Source organism: Coenobita brevimanus, chromosome 19 (assembly GCF_032717465.1).
Source record: "Coenobita brevimanus isolate Jiangsu-jjx chromosome 19, ASM3271746v2, whole genome shotgun sequence".
NCBI lineage: Eukaryota > Metazoa > Arthropoda > Malacostraca > Decapoda > Coenobitidae > Coenobita > Coenobita brevimanus.
In genome coordinates this window covers 19,779,878-19,789,114 of record NC_136972.1, presented here as the reverse complement: position 1 = coordinate 19,789,114, position 9,237 = coordinate 19,779,878, and positions in this window count along the sequence as shown.

Sequence of the window (9,237 nt, the reverse complement as noted above, 5' to 3'; positions counted from 1 at the left end):
TAATAATAATAATAATAATAATAATAATAATCTGGCCTTTTGTTTCTCAAAAGCGCCAGTTCTTCCTTTTGGGAATTCATTAGCGCTCGACACACATACATTATTTTTACAGTTACAAGAATTGTGACATTTCTTGTATATAATACAAGCTACATCATATATACATGAAAGTGGCAAAAATTAAACCCTATAATCATCCGTCATAGTACCTCCCTCCAGGTCATAGCATTTTGAAAAAAGAAAGGCTTTCAGCTGTCTCTTAAAGGATTCAACAGTAGAGAGTTGTCTTATGGACAATGGCAATCTGTTATATAATCTAGGGGCTCTATATGCAAAAGAACGATCAGAGAAAGATGACTGGTGAATGGCTCCTGGCTCATCAAGGCCCAAGGAATCATCTTCACTGCGTAACATCACACCCGGGCGTGTCGATGGGAGTTTTAACAATTCAGCAAGATACTTCGGTTCACCAAACTTAAGAACCTTGAATGTAATAAGACACAGTTTAAATTCATTTCTAGCCTTTACTGGTAACCAATGAAACTCAATCAGAAACGGGGTAGTTGAGGTTCTCGGGGGGAGACCAAAGATAAGCCGTGCCGCCCTGTTCAACACAGACTGAACTTTTGTTAGCATATTATTTGGAAGACCAACCCACAGTGAATTACAATAATCAACACGAGACAAGACCACTGCATGGACCAATGTTAAGAGGCACCGTCTATTCAGGAATCTTCTCACAGAGTACAGATTTCTGATATGCAAGTTACACCCTCTTACAACCTGATTAATATGTTCTTTGTAATTTAACTTAGAATTAAAATAAACACCCAGATTTCGAACAGAACTGACTGGATGCAGCTGTGACACACCGATGTTCAAAGCCAGGGCATTGTCAGTGTCATCACCCCTTCTGTTTCCTCTGATGATGATGATCTCAGTTTTACCATCATTCAGTTTAAGTTTTCTCTTAGCCATCCAAATCTTAATATCAGACATTAGAGATTCAAACTTTGTCTTAGTATCTTTGATATCTGACATCTTAACATAGAGCTGGGTGTCATCAGCATAAAAATGATAGGACACATCATGAGCATCAAGTAGAGACGATAAACTACTTGTGTAGATAGTAAATAGAATTGGACCCAAAACAGATCCTTGAGGGACTCCAAATAGAAGAGGAGCAGAATCAGAGCTAGCGTAATCAACAACCACTCTCTGAGATCTGTCCGACAGATATGACTTAAGGAGCAAAAGGGCACTATCACGAACGCCATAAAAATACAGATCATCCAACAATAGTTTATGATCTACCGTATCAAAAGCTGCAGACAGATCCAAAAGAACTAGAAGAGAGGACATCCCACTACAAGTGTTTGCCACCAAGTCACTCTGAATCCTTGTTAGTGCAGTTTCAGTTGAATGGTATTTTCTGTATGCTGACTGAACAACAGGAACAACTCTGTTGTGTTCCAGTAGTGGTAAGAGTTGGTCAAGTATGGCCCGCTCAATAATCTTGGATAAAAAAGACAGGTTAGAGACAGGACGATAATTTGTCATGCTCTCGACATCAAGGCCAGGTTTCTTAATTAGGGGCCTAAGCAAAGCACGTTTCTCAGACTGCACAAAATTAAATTCTAAGAAGCATCTTTTTTTTTTTTTTTTTTTATGTGTCCGACTCTGGGCAAAGGCTTCAGGGCCTATATCTTGGGGGCAGTAGCCTATCCCAAGGCCCAGTAGTCCTCCTACACCTCCACATGTCACCACTTCGGCGCTAACACCCACCGTCCATACTGAATACATGCTAGGGCTGTCTCATACAGGACTGGTGTATTGGTATTAGCGGGGGTATTTATTTATTATGTTGCAGATAAAGTATGCAGCATGCTCATACACATCAGGCAGTTGTGACATGTTACATGGATCGAGTGAGCAAAATGTTTTATTAAGTTCTCTGATGTAACATTTGACTTTGTTTACATCCAGCGGATGAAATGTTGAAAGCAAATGATCCACGGTGCACAGTGGCTGGAAGTCAACTGAGTACGCTTCACTAGGAGAACTGCTGTCTAAATCACTTCTTATGCGAGATATCTTACTTGTAAAAAATGAAGCAAAATCAGAAGCCAATTGGGCATCAGATACAGAAGTTGGTTTAACAATTACATTCCTCCGACCAACCAAATTGTTCACAACTGCAGACAGTTTTTTTTTTTATCACCACCACATGAATCAACTTTATTTTGATAATACCTAGCCTTTTGGGCTTTTACAGTGTGAACGACTGCTCTTCTCGCAAAAACATAACACAAACGAGTTACTTCGGTCCGCTGCAAGCGCCACTCACGTTCTGCCCTTCTACATTGTCTACGCAAAGAATTAATGGATGGACCATATCACGGAGAATTATCACGTACAGTGAATGTTTTTATTACCTCAGGCCAGTAATGGTCAAAAATTGACCTGAGCTCGTTGTTGTAAATATCAACCAATTCACCAGAAGAAAGACTTGAAGAATCAATGGAATTTAAACGTTGATTAATTTCAAAACACATCAACTGGCGGTCAACATTGTTGTAATTTCTGAACCTGATGACCTTTTTATATGAAGAGGATTTCGGGACATCAAAACTAAGAGTGATCAGAGCATGATCAGAGATGAGGGGGTCAAATGAGTCAACCTCCACATCTGATATGCGCCTGCAACCAACAGGGGACAAGATCAAGTCAAGGACATGTCCTGAGACATGAGTTGGATTACTCACATGATTGAAAAAATTGTTCTGGATGATCAACTCAAGGAATTCTGAAGAAAATGGTTTTGACTCTGGACTGTCAACCCAATAATTGAAATCACCACAAACAAGAAGTCCTCCAGGTTTAAGAGAAAACCCTTCAAGAAACTGCCCAAACTCCTCCATAAAACCTCAATCTCTGCCCGGATGACCTGGTCGATAGACAATTGCAATTCTAATGGTATTCTGATGGAAATTTATTAATACTTCCATAAATTCAAAGGAAGATGGTTTCAGGTCTGAGTCAATGAGAGAAACGTTTGCAAGTGCTGCCGAGTAGATGAGTGCTGTGCCTCCTCCCGGATAGTCAGCAGCAGGCCTGGGAATACTAATAATAGAATGTGTCTTAGGCAAAGCATTACCGATACCTGGTAATCCGGCCCTGGTTGCATGGTGTACGCGAAGTCAGCACACCACGCGGCTCACTCTACCGTCGGCTGTTCTGTGTATGAAATTGACTTTGATACTTATAATACTGTCAGGGGCAATGAATGGCATCTAAATATTGACTGACCTTTGGTAAAGCCAGCAACCACGTCATGGCCTCGGCTTGACTAGCTTAGGCGGTTTAACCACCAGACAAGCTGTCATCCAGTCCCTGTTGCCCAACGTTATCTGATATCATGTATTAAGACATCAATAACCAAGATATTACTCATCATTTGTTATACTTGTCAGCAACATTATACTATTATCACACATGGGGTATTAGTAGTAAATAATGGTAATGACCTATAACAGAGTTTGTAAAGTAACAGTGATTACGTCAAGCAAAGGAACGAGCACACCGCCGACCACTACAAACATCTGCTTATAGCTTCCGACTGTTTAATATTACACACTGACTGTATACAACCGTCAAAATGATAAATTGTATGATTACGGAGCTCACTATCATACGAATATACTACTATTTTATATCACCCTGCGTTCAGATTTGGTGTATAAATAACTATGCTATGGAGTAACACACTGTGTAATGTGTTTTTATGCGTTATCATAACAAAAACGTTATTTTCCAAGACAAATGGATGACAGAAGAGTGGTTGAGACAGTGCGACAAGGCCTTACTGTCTTGCCCTTGAATGTGGGGAGGGTGGAGGGTAGATGAATGAATGAGAACGAGGGAGGGGGGGAGGGGTTGAAATTGGGGGTGCGGCGGTGCCACATATACCAACCTGCTCGTTGAGCCGGTCGCTCAACTTTTGCTGGAGACTGTACCTCTCCACTCCATCCCTCCATATCATCCTCGGCCTCCCCTTCCCTCTCCCCCCCTCTACCTCCCTGAGGCCACAGTCACACTGCAGGTACGACTTATCGCAAACCACCCACGACCTGCAAGTCATGGGTGGTTTTGGTGAGGTTTACGACTTGTCTTCATATGTCTTGGTCTAGCCGCAGGCCACCAAGGTGACCAAATAATCGTCATGAGGTTTTTCGTGCTGCACGAAAAACCTCTCCGTGACCACTTATGTTGTGGCATGGAAGCTGCCCGGTGGGCGGCTGGACTGCGTCTGGCTGCCTTACAGACTGTGCCTGGTCAGCCACACCTGATTTTTAAGCTGTGGTTGCCATCCAGACGGAGGCTGGTCGCCGCCCGCTATGTGCGGTGGCAATCCACACTCCGTCAAGGTTACGACTGGACTGCGGTGGCCGCCGCCCACAAGCCTCCTGTCTGGGGTGGTGGTTGAAGTCCGGCAGCCGTCCAGCCGGCAGATGGTCGAGCGACAGGTGGTGGGCTGGACCGAGACCAGCTGCCGGCCAATCTGCGGCCGGTGTCAGTCTAGTGGCGGCCTAGAGGTTGCGGTCTAAACTGCGACAGGATGTGGACCGGCTTCCATTTGTCGGCGGCCTGCCGACAACTGGCTGGCCACCTGTCGGTGTCTTGACCTGTGTGTACCTGGCCATGGTCGCCGTTCGGCCGCCCACTGGACGGACGCTGGATGGACACTGGATGACCACCGGTAGCCGATCAGTGATATGACTGCTCGGAGACCTCCACGGTTGGGGACTGGTTTCGTGATTTTCAGGTTTGTGACAAGTCGTACCTGCAGTGTCATTGGGGCATAACATATATATATATATATATATATATATATATATATATATATATATATATATATATATATATATATATACATATATATCTATCTATCTATCTATAGCCCGATGCCCCAATCCCACAAAGGGTGGCCGCAGACAAAACGCCTCCAAGTCGCTCTGTCACCCACCATTTGACTACCCTCCCCCCAACTCACCCCCCCCTCCCTCATATACCTCTCAACTCCATCCCTCCACCTCATCCTCGGTCTACCTCTCCCTCTCCCTCCCTCCACCTCACCTACATACACCCTCTTAGTCAGTCTTTCATTCTCCATTCTCTTCACATGTCCAAACCATCTCAGTGTATTTCTCCTAATCTTCTCAACCACATCCACATCCACCCCACAGCGGCCCTTCACTTCTTCATTCGTCAACCTGTCCCTCCACTTCACTCCACATGCTCCTCTCAAGTAACTCATTTCCACTGCTCTCACTCTTGACTTGTTCCCCTCTAGCAAGGTCCATGCCTCACTTCCATACGTCAGGGTAGGGATCACAATACTATCATGCAGTGATTTCTTAACTTCCATACTCACCTCCCTATTTCTCATCATTGCTTTCAGTGTACCGACAGCCTTCCTTCCCTACTGTACCCTTTCACGCACTTCATCCCCCAAAGTTCCATCCCTACTCATCACACTACCCAAGTACTTGAATGCACTCACATTTTCCATATCCTCACCATCCAACCTCACTGCACACTCTGTGACTTCATTCCTCTCAAACACCATAACTTTACTTTTGTTTACATTAACTTTCAGATTCCTCCTCCTACGCACTGTCCGAAATTCATTCACCAAACCTTGCAACTCCCATGCATCTTCACTCAGCAGTACTGTATCATCAGTAAACAGCAACACCGGAAGCTTCCAAATCTCACCCTCATTCATTAGAGCCACCCCCACATCCACTGCCCTACCCTGCACTTCCTTTACAACCCCATCCATGTATATATTAAACAGTCATGGAGACATCACACAACCCTGTTTCAGTCCCACATTGAGATCAAAGAAATCACTCAGCTCACCATCCACTCGCACCGCAGCCCTAGCTCCCTCATACATATTCTTCACAGCACTCAACAATTTCCCCTCCACTCCATATATTCTTAATACTTTCCACATACCTTGCCTATCTATTCTGTCATAAGCTTTCTCCAAGTCCATGAAGGCAGCATACACTTTCCTTCCCTTCTCTAGATACTTCTCCACTAAACATCTTCGAACAAATATCTGATCTACACACCCTTTTCCCTTCCTAAATCCCCCTTGTCCTTCTCCAACTAGCTCCTCTGTCATATGCCTAACCCTATCAATGAGTATTCTACCATATATTTTACTAATCACACTAAGTAGGCAAATACCCCTATGGTTACCACATACTTCTCTCTCCCCTTTTCCTTTGTATAAAGGAACAATTATACTTGATTTCCAGTCCTCTGGAAACCTTCCCTCTTCCCAAGCCAATCTACACAACTTCCATATCCACTCCACAACAATCTCACCCCCATACCTAAGCATTTCGCCACACACTCAATCAATTCCTGGGGCCTTTCCTAACTTAATCTTCTTCATCACTTCCACTACTTCCGCCCTGCTGATCTCTTCCTCCCTCCTGTCATCTCTTCTTCTCCCAGCCATTCCCCAACCACTTATACTCGCACTGCTCTCACTCTCTACATTCAACAAATCTTCAAAGTGCTCCTCCATCTCCCCAGTTTCTCTCTCTTCTCCACCAACAATCTATTATTCCTATCTTTCACTCCCCTACTATTTCCCGTTTCACACTGCCTTACTTTCTTTACCTCCTTCTAAAACAATGTATATATATGTATATATATACACATATACATATATGTATATATATGTATATATATACACATATACATATATATATATATATATATATATATATATATATATATATATATATATATATATATATATATATATATATATATATATATATATATATATATATATATATATATATATATATATATATATATATATATATATATATATATATATATATATATATATATATATATATATATATAAGCAGCCGTGGCTCAGCGGGTTAGAGCGCTCCGCTCTGACCGAAGGGTCAGAGGATCGAATCCACCCAAGGGTCATTGGTAGTCATCAGGAAGGGCATCCGGTCATAAAATGCTACATGGTCCATACCAAATTCCTCTACCCAGGGGCAACGCTTTATCCCTTATCCAAAAAAGGGGTACCTGGCATAAAACTCACTTTATATATATATATATATATATATATATATATATATATATATGCAAACTAACCACAGGAGAAATGAAAGGAGAGACAGTGAGTACTTTCCTATATTACATCTTCAGACATAATGAGACAGAAACGTAAAGGGTAGAGGTGTTTTATCCACACTCGCAGCAGGTAGTGGCACACAGAACAATGGATGACCTGAATTTTAACTGCAGCTTAACTTATGGTCACCTGCAACACAACAAAGGATGACCTGAATCTAAAATTGCACGTGACAAAGGAGGAGGGAGTAGGAGGGGAGGAAAGGGGAGTGGGAGGGAGGGGGAAGGGAGAGGGGAAGAGGAGAAGGGGGAAGGGGTTAGGGGGGAGGGAGGAAGGGATAAATACTGCTGCCTAACTCAAGACCTAGACTCGCAGGAGTCGGCAACTTCCGGCCCGCGGGCCAGATCCGGCCTGCAGAGTCTGAACTCATGGCCTGTCACCCTGCTTGATATTTATATAACAATCCAGCCCGCAACAGCCTAGCCAGCTGAATAAGTCAGCGCTTCGCGACGAAGCCCCTGCCCCCCTGCAGATGGAGTTGGTGGAGCTTCAGTGTAATGACGAACTGAAGGCAAATTACCTTACCACTTCTCCATTGTCCTTCTTCCGTGACCTCGTCCTCCCTTCTGACAAATTTCCAAATTACATTGAGCATGTAAAACGCATCATTGCTATGTTTGGCAGCACTTACTGTTGTGAGCAATTCTTTTCAAAAATGAAATATACAAAGTCTCGCATTCATTCCCAGCTAAGTGACCGCCACCTCAATGACATTCTGCTCTTGTCTACCTCATCAATCGATCCAGACATTGAATCACTTCTCCATGGCAACAGCACTAACCATCCCACTAATCTGCATGTCTCTTGATATAACTGTTTTCTGCAGTCACTGATTTGCATGTTTTTCAATAAATTTCTAGTAATCTAGTCACTGGTTTGCTTGCTTTTCTACAAAATTTTTGCATATTGTCACAAACTGTTTTCTGCAGTCACTGATTTGCATGTATTTCAATAAATTTCTTGTAATCTAGTCACTGATATTTCTGCTTTTCTATATATTTTTTGTATATTGTAACAAACTGTTTTCGGCAGTCAATGTTTTGCATGTTTTTCAATAAATTTCTTGTAATCTAGTCACTGGTTTGCCTGCTTTTCTATAAAATTTTTGTACACTGTCACTTTTGGGTTCTCTTTGGCACTCCGGCCCGCAGGCTACTCCTAGAAGCTTTCTCTGGCCCTCGCACTGAAGAGGTTGCCGACCCATGACCTAGAGGATTAATGCTTCGTGTGTCCCACACAGGTGTGACGAAACCACCAGGAGATGACAGGGAACAAACACTTGTTAGTCTGGGGGATACAGTTTTAAAATGAATTCAGTTAACAATTTATCACACTTAGAATGACCATACCACATGTTTACATTCTTTTCATATGTGCCAGAAATTAGACAAGATTCTATTACATTTCTTTCATCTAAGCTTTTTGATCTTGCTAGAATCTTGGAGCCTGTCCAGTCAATATGGTGATCACTGGATTCTTTGTGCTAAAATAAACCACTACTCTTTGGGCTGTCCTTACACTGTATTTATGTTGTGAGATACTAGTTTCCAAATCTTTTCCAGATTGTCCTGTGTAAAATTTGTTACAGCTTTTACACGGGATTTTGTAAACAACGCCCGAATTACTGAAAGGGCTGTTCTTGATGAGGGTTTTATTTTTTATGGTGTTATAATATTTGAATACTACTTGTACATTGAGTTTCCTCAGTATGTGAACATCAAGAAAATTTTCATGGAAGGGGAGGACAAGGGTTCTTTGAATGTTCTGGCGATCTGGCTTATTAGTTTTCCCTTCAAGGAATCGTTTCTTGGCTGTATTATGGCACTGAGTTAGTATGCTTTGTTCTGTGTGCCACCACCTGCTGCGGGTGTGGATAAAAGACCTCTACCCTTTACGTTTCTGTCTCACTCTGTCTGAAAATGTAATATACGAAAGTACTCACTGTCGCTCCTTTCATTTCTCCTGTGGTTACTTTGCATACATATCTTCAC